This window comes from Morone saxatilis, unplaced genomic scaffold (assembly GCF_004916995.1).
Source record: "Morone saxatilis isolate NCDOM2014 unplaced genomic scaffold, NCSU_SB_2.0 Contig8, whole genome shotgun sequence".
NCBI lineage: Eukaryota > Metazoa > Chordata > Actinopteri > Moronidae > Morone > Morone saxatilis.
In genome coordinates, this window is record NW_023340257.1 from 1,791,698 (window position 1) to 1,804,039 (window position 12,342).

The following is a 12,342-nucleotide window of genomic DNA, read 5'->3' on the forward strand; positions in this document are numbered from 1 at the left end:
AAGTCAAATGCACATACAGTATCAACTCAGAGCAATCCTGCAACATTTAAAATCATCTCAACTATATAGTAGATACGTACTAGCCCAGTGGTTCTTATCCAGGGGTCCTTGAGGGGGTTTCAAGGGATCCCCAGGAACATTTTATTATTATACATATATATAATATTTTAATTTCACTATTCATTGGTTAAAAGTTAGCCCAATGAGAGAAAAATAACTTTTCTGTTCATACAGTATAGACAGTCATATACATCTAATCAAATATGATCAATTTGGGTGTCTTTAACACCAAAAAGGTGAGAACCAGTACAGTAGATGACAGGATGACCTCACACTACCTTTTTATGTGCATTGCAAAGTTGGAGCTGACAAGCAGCACCATATAACTACTTATTATAGAATTTCAACTACAGTTGGCAATATAGCAACATGACACATTTATATGGTCAAAGGGAATAATTATTATTATATAAACAAATATTTAAATGCTTAAAATATTGCCCCCAATATATTGATATATAAAAAATGCAACTACACACCAACGTCCAAAATACTCATTGGAAAATATAATTATAGTAACTAAATGAACATTATTATTACTGCTGGTTCTAGTATTATGGTGTACTGCAGTTCTGCATGTGTTTTGTATCGTACCCCAGCAGAAGCAGTTGCTTGACTGCTGTTGGTGCGTACAGTCAATATCAAAGCTGCACTGTTTAATGTATTAAAAAGTGTAAGACTAGAATGCAATATGAGACTTACACCACCATATCACCATATCACTGTCAATTGTGATAGCTTTTGTAAATTGTAAAAATGAAAAGGAGCAACAGTCTAATGTCTCTAATGTACAGACTCATTTTGGTTTCCACATTAATGTTAACAAAAGTAAGTCATTAATTTTTTGGGGGGACTCCATGGCTGCGGCTTTGCGCCAGTGGCCATCAGTCTAACTTTCTTGAAATAATGGATTTCGAAATTCAGATCAGGTTTTAATAATTACATGATGCAGATGTACCACTAAAAAGCTCCTATCATTTATTATTATTTAGAGGATTTTGCAGCCTTGAGCTGTCTCTCAAGTTGACTGAGCAGTAGGACTGGGTGTTGCAATCCCTTATGTATTTGCACTACAGTTGACTTGAGTGGGGTTGTTCTCAAAAATGACCACTAGATGATGTTGCTACCATTATGTCACATCTTTAGTTGTGTACCTAAGCATCTCTGGGTGTTTTCTGCCATTTATCACTAGACACCCTCAGTTGAGGCAGGCCCACCGCAGGCTGCTCAGTCCTGGGTGTGTGTCTCATGGTTAGCGTCATCGTTAGGGGAATCCATGGTTGCAGTCTTGCGTCAGTGGCCATAAGTCTGACTTTCTTGAAAAAAAGGATTTAAAAATTAAGTCAACTCCTAAAAGCTCCTATCATTAAAATAACATATTTAGAGGATTGTGCAGCCTTGGCCCTCTGAGCTGTTTCTCCAGTTGCTTGTGTGAAGCTACAGTTTCTAAACCCGTGGGTGGGATCTGTGCACTTGTCTCTGTGCGCTCAAAACAACAGGCAGACTTGAGAGAAGCTCCTTGATATAAGCACATTTTAATGGGACACACACTTACAACGTGTGCCTGACAGTATCTAACAGAGACACTGTGTGGTTTTGTTCATGTTTTAATGCTCTTACCCCTCGTGTGTACCTTGCATGCATGTGTGTGTGTATGTTGTCGCCCTTGTCCTTCTCGGCGCAGCGGGAACGCACACACACTCACCGGTGGGCCCTGGGACAGGCAGACAATTAAACAGGTCAGCATGGGGTAACCTCGGCCGGCCTGCGGGGGGCGGTAGACACGCAGCTGGAGGTAGCAGGACAGGCGAGAACAGCAACACCTCCGACGGACATGCTCTCTGTTTCACAGGCAGATACTGAGGGACACACACACACACTGGTGCACTCACACATGCATCTAGTCAGCAGGACAGAAAGATGATTAAGAAGTTAGAAAGTGGAGGATAAGGACCACTTCTGGACACTGACCTCGACTCTGAACCTCCAAATTTACACACAAAGGGTATTTCACACCTTAGACTAAAAATATAACAAAATATTAAGAAGGAAATTACTGGAAATTTTAAATATAATAATGATTTCCTCTCCTTTAGCCATTTTCTCCTAAAGGTTCTACTCTTACATGATCATTTCATAGCTATAGAAACATAATGGCCCCTGAAAAAGCTTCCTTAAAATGTAATGCAATGGGGACATAAAGCATATATTTAAATATATTTCATTGAGCTCATCACTCTGTCCTTTATGCTCTGTTGTTCTCTAACTCCTCTCGCAGAATGTAAAATATTTTACATCTCATCCTTTATCCCTTGCTCCACTGAGAGTGTATTTTTCCTCTGCAGAGATGTTAGGACAATTAAGAAAACAGGTGCCTCACAGTGTCTGAACAAACTTCAGCCACGGCTCCTCTGTGATAGAAGCAGATTAAAGCCTTTCTCTGTGTTTGCGTGGTAACTGATTGCCAAGGCAATGCTATTCTTGTTTGCTATTGCAGCCGAGACAGAATTACCTCGATTTTGTACAAAATAGTCAATTAAATTAACTGTGAAAGGCTATTTATTTTAACCCGGGGACACTTTTTTTCTCTTTTTTTCTCCTCTCATAGATGTTGTAAGGGGGGGGAAAGGCAGCAGAAGAGGATAAATTGACAGGAGAACAAAGAGGGAGGATTCAGTGGAGTTTCAGAGCTGGAGTCATACTGCCATCAGGTGGACACAGGCAAACACTGCAGCATCTTGTCTGACTGTAAATGTGTAAAAAGTACATTTGTGGTTAGTTTCTTACTGTAATCCTCTCTCCATATTCAGCATCCTTGTTTTCATCAAAGCCATTATTTTATCAGATTTCTTGTTTGTCTAACAGTGTAATACTTACTATAATACTAATACTAACTAATATTATTTTCTGCATACAATAATGGTAAAATGACATCTGATGCATGCAAAAAAGGGGTTCTTCCAACAATGTCAGGTATGCTTTTTCCTTTAGTCAGGAAGGTGTAGGTGCAGTTGGGTGACCGTTTAATTCTCAGAATGTGGCCACAACTGTACAAAGGGAGGGCTTTGATCTGGGTCTGATCTGATTACAATGTGACCAGACCACCTCTAATAATTTCGCCAAACCAAAAATATCCTCCTTTAAAATGTCAACTTCACTATAACCAGTGAACCCCAACCAATCAGGATTCTCCAGTCAGAACTCAGTGTTTCTTCTTGTTCCTACAGTGTGATGTTTTGACATGATGTCGTGAAAGAGTTTGATCTAGAAGGATGTTTTCACATTCATCCTGCTGAAAGTGGAAAGTTTCTCCCTGGCTCATTGAACATCTGATTTTAGGGGCGGGGCCTAAGAGCAGGATTTATGACATCACAAATAATTTAGAAGTCAGTCCTGGTCCAGTATACAACTTGTACAGTGTGATATAGAAGCCACCAGTGCACATCCACTGGAAATGGACTCCTTCACAGTCGAAGTAGGGAGACAGTCTTGTGTCCAGCAGAGCACAAACTTTAGAAATGAACAATTTTTGCATATTCAGAGATTCTGGAAGCTTTAATGAGGTAGAAGGAGTAGATATCTTATTATGGATTTTTGGGTGATTTTTAACCCCTTTAACACTCTTAACTGGGGATTCCTTAGTTCAGTGTTTTCCAAAAGGGGGGGTGGCTCAGACAATTGTGAGGGAAGATGAGGGAAAAGGACAAAAAAAAACTACTAATCCCTGACTTGTATTGTTATGAAATATAATTTGTAATAATATATTCCATATATATATCGACATGTATTTGCCATGCCCATCTTTCTACTTGCCTGCCAGTCAAAACATCATTCATAACATAAATCACGACCTGCGCCTGCCAAAAAGCTGTTGCCCCTTAAATTTAGCTAGATAGCTAGCTTGCATGCAAGCATTTTGTTGAATTTTAAACTAAACTTACAAAAACAATGCTTATAATGGAATATACTTGAATTTAATGTAACAATTAAAGATTTGAAATACAAATGTAATTATTATTGCAGTAATAAAAGTAAGGAAATATATATTTAGAAGTTGTTTTTGTTTTTTTGTTCTTTCCTGCTGTATTGTATTGTCAGTGGGGTTTTAAAGAAAGCAAAGATGTTGCAAAGGGGGCCCCCAGCCATACGCTAATACTAATTTCGGGAGCTTTGCATGGAAAAGTTTGGGACCTCCCTGCCTTAGGGCACTGCACATTTAGAAAATTAAATAAAAAATTAATTCTATCCTCAACAACACCAAGATGAGAAAAACACATAAACGCTGCTCCCCAGGAAGGTCTTTATATCTGCATGCTTCAATTAACACGCATTAATCCAGATAAGATATCCAGATAAGATATCCAGATTTGCATCACATGTTAATACATGGTGCAAATGGGATATAAAAGAATATACAACACAATGATGTTTGTTAGCACAGCTCAACAAGAGGGAGATTTATCTTACAACAGATGTATCCAAACACCGACTGACATCCAAATGAAAACAAATAGATGGAAAAACACAATGCAGCAACAGAAACATAAGGGGTTGCACACACGCATGCGCACGCTGCTGTCTAGTTAAATGAGGCATGCTGTGATACACTGTTGTGGAATGTGTATGACAGTAAGACAGAGAGAATAATTGTGACTGCGAGATCGAGCAAATGATGTGTTGGAGGGAAGTAAACAATGCCAGTTCCTGTGATAGACTGCAGAACACTTTCCGTCTCATTGACTTTGAATAATTTTTCACATCAAATGAAAAGTAATTACATCACAGCAACTCATGTTGGATGGTTTCCTGTGTGTATGTGTGTACAGCAAGATGAGTATTTATATTGGTCAGTGATTTCATTTGGCCTGTGCAGACACTACAGTATATACAAACAGTAGGCTCTGCATGGAAGAATAACAGAATAAGCAACATGTACGCTACTATATATCCTCAAAATCTTACATTTGTGTACAATTCGAGCATAACTGAAATATTTTGAATTAATTTTTGTAGGCAAGAAGGCCTTAATGATGTTGCAGACCTGCCTGAAAATGCTGAAACATGACTTTCGTTATTTTATTTATGTGACAGAATTGTATGTAGATATATTGTATATATTATCTTAATCCCTATCCTAATGTTTTCATTTGATCACTACAGCTTCACTAATCAATATTTGATATTAACAAAGGATAAAAGTACTGTGTGTAACATTTAGGAGGATCTATTGTCGGAAATGGAATATAACATTCATAGGTATGTTTTCATTAGTGTATAACCACTTCAATATATGAATCATTGTGTTTGTGTTACCTTAGAATGAGCTGTTTATATCTACAGAGGAGCAGGTCCTCTTCTACAGAGTCTGTCATGTTGTAATACCATGCTTCAACAGTAGCCCAGAACGGACAATCCTGTACACACTGGTACTTTTTTTAAAGAATATTTTTTGGGCTTTTGTCACCTTTATTAGACAGGAACAGTTGAAATGGGGAGAGAAAGAAAGGGCCACGTGTACACGCCAAGGACTTCCGTGGATGGGGGGCAAGCTTCACCAGATGAGCAACCAGGGTGCCCCACACACTGATCATTTATATGAAATTTGCTGGCCAAAGTGACAAAACCACAGATCAATAAATAAATTGAAGTATTCAAAGAGAATCAATGCAGTGGTACAGACAATAGGGTTTGGGTGATATGTTAAAATGTTTCAATCGGCCACTACAACCAACGATGGCAACTGTACACCTCCTGAATTGAAGTTTCTCTCTTAAGCTTAATTGCCTTGTAAGTAATCATGAAACTCATCAAACCATCATGGTTATCCTTTACACTGTTCCAACTATTACCAACTCTGGCTTGATGCCTCCACTGTCCCAGTCCATTGCTAAAATTCTGCTTGCTCAGAAAACTGTGTTGCTTGGCATACATACAGTATGAGCAATCATAAGAATAGTTAAGAATAAAGTCAGCTGTAGATAATGCTTTGTTAGGATATTTCTTATGTTTTACTGGCTCATTAAACTGTAATGCATAATGTTGGTAAACCCCTAATTTGTACATAAATGTCTACCAACCAATGTTGCTGTGTTTGTAAATCTATTAATTGTCATCTAGGATGGATGAATGGATGGATGGATAGATAGAATGTACATTCTTTTACCACTTTAATACTACAGCCACATTTGCTAAATTTATTAATTTATTCCGGCAGTTAAGTGACCACTCTACATTATATCAACAGCTAACCCTAATTTCTGTATAGGTCTTAGAAACTAAATGCAACCAGAAGTCGGTAAACCATGTCTGAGTCAGTGTTTGCCATAGAAATGAGGTTTACTCCACTTCAGGCATGTTAATGTGTCTAATCCTTGGATTATGGACCCATTTCAAGGTAAAATTACAACACCGAGTGTGGGGATCACCATAATAATGCTTTACTGGTGGCATCTTCTGCTAATCCTGTTCCATTCATAATCAAACCAAGATGGTATGCAGCTCTGTACCTTCCTTTTCTGCTCAAGACTAATGATCTAGACCTTGCAGTAAGTTAGCTGTGGATTCATGTTTTCCTGCCACGTAGTTTTATAGTAAAATATTTTCTAACTACACACCTCATAAATTGATGCTGAAAAATGTAAGCTTCATTCATACATCTGTGCAGGGTCACCAAATTATTTTGAAATCCAAGCAAACAAAATGTTAATTGTGTCATGATCATTTCACAATTATAGCAATTGTATTGTATTGTTGTAGAACTTAAGCATTTGAGTCACAAAAAGCTCTGTATTGAATAAACCCAGTTGCCACCCAGTTTGTGCAATTTGTTTCACAATTCCTTTCAAAGTGAAAACTGAATGTGTCTCAGTGTAAATACTTTAAAACATAACAGTTGGAATATTGTGTGAGACTGCTGGCAAAGAATGTGTGATTGGAGAATTCAAATGTGCTTCTGTTATTTCATCATAAGGATGTTCTAGAATGCGACATGCAATTCAGAAGTAACACACACTGAACTGTGGCATTTTACTGTTTGCAGCTGGACAGACAACATGTTTTGCGATAAGATCTTCATCATCATCATCATCAACCAAAAACTGGACTGGACCCAGACAATAAGTGTCTCTGCATTCTCAGAGAAACTTTCTTTTTGACCACACAGGTAAGTCAGGGTTGTTTTTTGTCTGATGTAGTTTGTGATGTCTGGTTATACTGTGGTTTACAGTACAACAAGAGGATGGAAAAGTTATTTTCAAGTACACAAAGTTATTGTGTAGTCATTAAAATGACTCACTTGCTTTTACTCAAATGTAGATGAAACATAATTAATTTGTTTTAAACCTATCAAGGATAGACAGACAGGTCACCACTGAGGTTTTTGGCATGACTTCAATACATGATAGTCTGTTTAAAGACACATTGTTACTTCCCTTCCAGGTTTCCCGGAGAGAAAAAAATCCACTCTGGCAAAGAACAAGGATGGTTTGTAGCCTTCAAGTGACAAATACCTCAGTCTTCACTCAACAAAAACAAGTTCTTATAAATTCTGGCAGAGGTAAGCTGTTGAACAGTGTTCAAACATGGACACCAAGGTCAGTGTTGCTGTAAAGATCCCCAAATTAATGTTAAATGTTGACAGGAAGGTGAGTTATTATCAATAACTTTAGACAGTATCATACTATTTGAAACTTGTACTCCATTACAATTCAGAAGCAAATATTGTACTTTTCACTCTACATAGTTTGTTACTTGTTGATTAGTAGATAAAGATTTTACATACAAAACAGATAATAATCTGTTTAAAGAAAACAAAATACAGTCTTATTACCTACATACAGAGCCCCCAAAGGCTCACTGCAAATGGGAAGGCAAAAAAACACTTCTTGCCATGACCCTTGTGGGATCAATATCTACCTAACAGTATGTGAAATAGTACCAAAACACAGTAATGCACCAATAATAATATACTAATATAAATTAAGTAAACATCAGAGATGCAAGCAGAAACTGCAGGAGCTATGTATGCAGCCACCTCGCATTGCCAGCTGGTCGATGACAGTACCTTGCTTATCTGAATGGAATGAATGGATATATCTAGCTGGCAGACAGCTTGGGCTGAGTGGCTGGTACTGTACCTAAGATACGGTGCTGCAAATTCCTCCTCCTGATGGTATTCCTTGGTGGAGGGATGGTCAGAGCTTTCGTATTGTTGGGAGCCTTTCTGCATCTTCAGCAGGTATATCAGGATCACATGTTTCAACCCTTATAATTTGTATGTCTGACCTGAGTAGGGCAGCAAAGACTAAATAATTCCCCTGCAGAAGAGTTCCACTGCGGGCCCTTGTGAACCATAACCATGTTTAGCTGGTCTCCCATGGCTATCTCTTTCTCTCTTTCTTCAGTTGTTTGGGTTCCAAGCCAACCTTCTGTAAGAAATAGTGCACTGATGTTGCTGAGAAACCATTGCAGCTGGCTTTACTGAGGAATAAAGCTGAGTTATTGTAATGAAAGTTGCAGTAGGCAACATTACAAATTTCATATTTGCTGGAACTGTTACTATATTCCTGACAGTAGTGCATGAGACAGATAATCTATGACAAAAATAGGTTCCTCTTGCTCCTCCTAGTGCCCGTAATTTCATTGATAGCAAGAACTCACTGCAGCTAAATGAAAAAAAACATTTAGAGCCATGAGATGTCTCTTATGCAGTCTCAGTCACTGCTCATGCACACACTCTGCAGAACCACTTGCCCAACATATGTTCTCGCTTCAGGCGGAGCTTTGTAAACACTGAAACAACCACCAGCAACGAAAAAACTGCCCATCTCTCCTTTGCTAACAACGTCATTATGGACAAAACACACAAAGCTTCGGGTTCATAATGTTTGGTGCCAAGGTGCTTGTAGGCACTGATGCATTTGTTTAAAACTAGGATGTGAGTCAGTGTGTTTGTGTTGTAAAACCTATACCAAACCTTTCAACCTTTCCCCTGAAAACATACTTCCTAAATTACATATATTATATAATAATATAATATAGTTTTTAAAATATATTACATATATTAATATATTACATATTTTAAAAACTAAAACTAATATTGAAACTAATGAAAACTAAACTAAAACTATACCTTTTTAAACAATACAAACTAAACTGAAACAAGCAAAACCACTCAGGAAACTAACTAAACTGAGCTTAAAAATAATAAAAACTAATGAAAAATACACAACAATACTAACTCTGGAATCAAGCATCCATTGACAAGAGCTTCATCAATAACTTGGCACTTAGCTTTCTTGAGTTGGTGAGAGATGGCTAGTCTGTCCTCCCAGGACACAGTGAGATCGGCTACTAAGATCATTTTTGTGCTCCTGGATAGAAGAATAATGTCTGGTTGGAGTGAGGTTACAGCCTCCTATTCTGAAAGACAAGATTCTTCTTCAGGTCCACTTCATACAAAATGAAGGGCAGGTTATTGGCAGTGGTTCTTACTTTACCTTACCTTTGGAAATTGCCATCTTTGGGTAGTGATGCCTGGTGTTTGCTGTCTTTGACCCTCAGCAGATCCATCCATTTGGCAATTTCTGTAAAGACCTCTACCAGTATTAGTATTTTCCCAGTGATTTGGGACATCCAGTCAAGATGTGATGGGTGCAAAGGGTTGCTCCACACTGCTCGCAGGACGGATCTTAGCCTAGATCTTTATTTGGTGTTGGCAAAGGTCAGTCACAGCAGGCAGGAGGAAGGTTCAACTTCCCCTGATCAGTACCCCAAAGTTCCTTCCAGGACAGTGAGTGCTTGTCCCACTGCATCTACTGTCCCTGGTTTGCCGAGGCCTACTGCTTTTATGTGGCAGTCTTCCTTTGCTCCCTCTGGGACCCTCTATACCACTAGTCCTCTTTTGCCTTTGGCATTGGCTTGCACCATCTCTTGGCAATGTAGTTTCAAAATCCCTCTTGACAGACCACCCCAACAACCTCTTCATGTTTACAGTAAATTTCTGCTTCTATCACTGCTTCCTGAGGCTTCCACTTCCTCACAGGATGGTCTTGTTGGTGTTTTCGACTTTTTAATCCTCAGACAGAAGCAGTGTGCTGACTACTGTTTTGTGTTAAGATCTTCACATCAATCTTGATTGCTTTGAATTCTTCCACCTCTGATGAGACTGAGTAGCAGAAGCACTAAGCACAGAGCTGAAAGTTGGGAGCCATGATGCTCTTCTTGAGCCTCGGCCATTGGGTGGTGAAGTTTCCCAGAGTTAACTTCATCTTCAGTAAATCCATGTATGATATCACCAGCTTGACTACTTCTGATGGTACTTGGTAATGCTCCGATCAGTGGGTGGGTTACTCTGGATAAGATATTAGTCTTGTTAGTGAAAGACCAAAATATTTTCCCTTCACCATCTAGCATGGAGACCTGTTGAATTGAAGTTCAGTGCATTAGGGATAAAGCAACCCGTACAGATGTACAAATCCAGAATTCCTGCTTATTTTTCTATAGTGTCCTTAAAAGCTTGAGCAATAGCTATGACTAAAGCCACATAGCTATATCCATCTTAACTCCTGGTGAAATAACATCAGTTGAACTGACAGGCACAAAAAATTATAATCTGAGTTATATACATAGACATGTGTAGACATTGCATAGGGCAAAGGTTTGCTCTCAGAATTGGCACACAGCAATTGTCAATACTGAGTGAATTATCCAAGTGAAATGAAGTTGATTTGACAGGAATGCAATATCTATTGGAATAAACAATGCTGGAGGATGTTGTGGAAGAGGAAGATTATGCTCACCTGCTGTACAGTCTGGATTATGAAGGCAGAGTGGAGCAATACATAGAGCAAGTGAGGGAGAATGGACATGATATTGAAATTTAAATAGACAAATTTAGATGGAGTTTCAGGGTAGCATGGATAATCAACATCGAGGGCTTCCCCAGGTGGTTGTGAGAGTAGATGATATTCTGATGCCAGTCATCTGCAGAACTTATGTGTGGAACTGAAAGACTCTCGGGACATTGCCGAAGGAGAAACAAATGTGTCTTCATGGCAACAGAGCTGGTGCAACTAGGTTACAAAATAAAGTAGATTCAACCAGTGTCTGGAAAGGTTGAAGCCATTGTAAATGCCCCACAGTTAACCAATCAGATACAGTCGGCATCAAGGTCAGATTTGTCCACATTATGACCAAAAACTAAAGGTTAGTGCGTTGACCTTGTGAAATGAAGTAAATTGGACTGATAGGCATAAGTAAAGAAGTTACAAGAATCAGCAAATCAGGAGAGAGGAATTCTGGCACGAGACTGTTGTGCTTATGCCCCCAGACTAGGTACGCAAATGTATCTACTGCGAGATAGGAAGGCCCCACCTCTCTCAAACACTATTTTCTCACTGGGGTAGAATATTCTGCTTGGAAGCCTCGAAGAGGGGCAGTCTACCGCCTACCTCAGGCACCTTGGAAAACAATGTAAATATTGGAGACTTATGCAGGTGAAGTAACGTAAATTGAACTGATGGGCACAAGTAAAGGCATAACAAGACTCGACAAATCAGGAGCCAGATAATATTGTGGACTGTTGTGCTGACACCCCTGGACTGGCTACTGAAATGGCGCAATGTTATCCACTGTGAGTTAGGAAGACACCCACCACTTTCAAGGACTATGTTCTCACTGGGGCAGAATAATCCCCTTGGGTGCCTCGAGGAGGGGCAGTCTACCCCCTACCTCATATTTTGTATTAAGTTCAGTGTTCTATCTTAACTTAAGACTCTTAAGAAAACAATGTCAATATTGATTCCGTTAACCTTTTAAAATGAGATCAATTGCACTGACAGAAACAAGTAAAGGCATTACCAGAATTAGCAAATGAGGGACAAGAAAATCCAGCACAAGACTGTTGTGCTGGCACCCCCGGACTGGGTACTGAAGTGGTGCAACATTATCCACTGCAAGTTAGGAAGGCACCCACCTCTCTCAAGGACTATGTTCTCACTGGGGCAGAATAATCCCCTTGGGTGCCTCGAGGAGGGGCAGTCTACCCCCTACCTCGTAGTTTAGATAAAGTTTAGTGTTTTATTTTAACTCAAGATTTTTAGGAAACAATGTATATATTGAGTGAGTTATGCTGGTAAAGTGACATCAACTGAACTGATGGGCACAAGTAAAGGCATAACAAGACTCGACAAATCAGGAGCCAGATAATCTTGCACAAGACTGTTGTGCTGGCACCCCTGGACTGGGTACTGAAGTGGCGCAACATTATCCACCGCAAGTTAG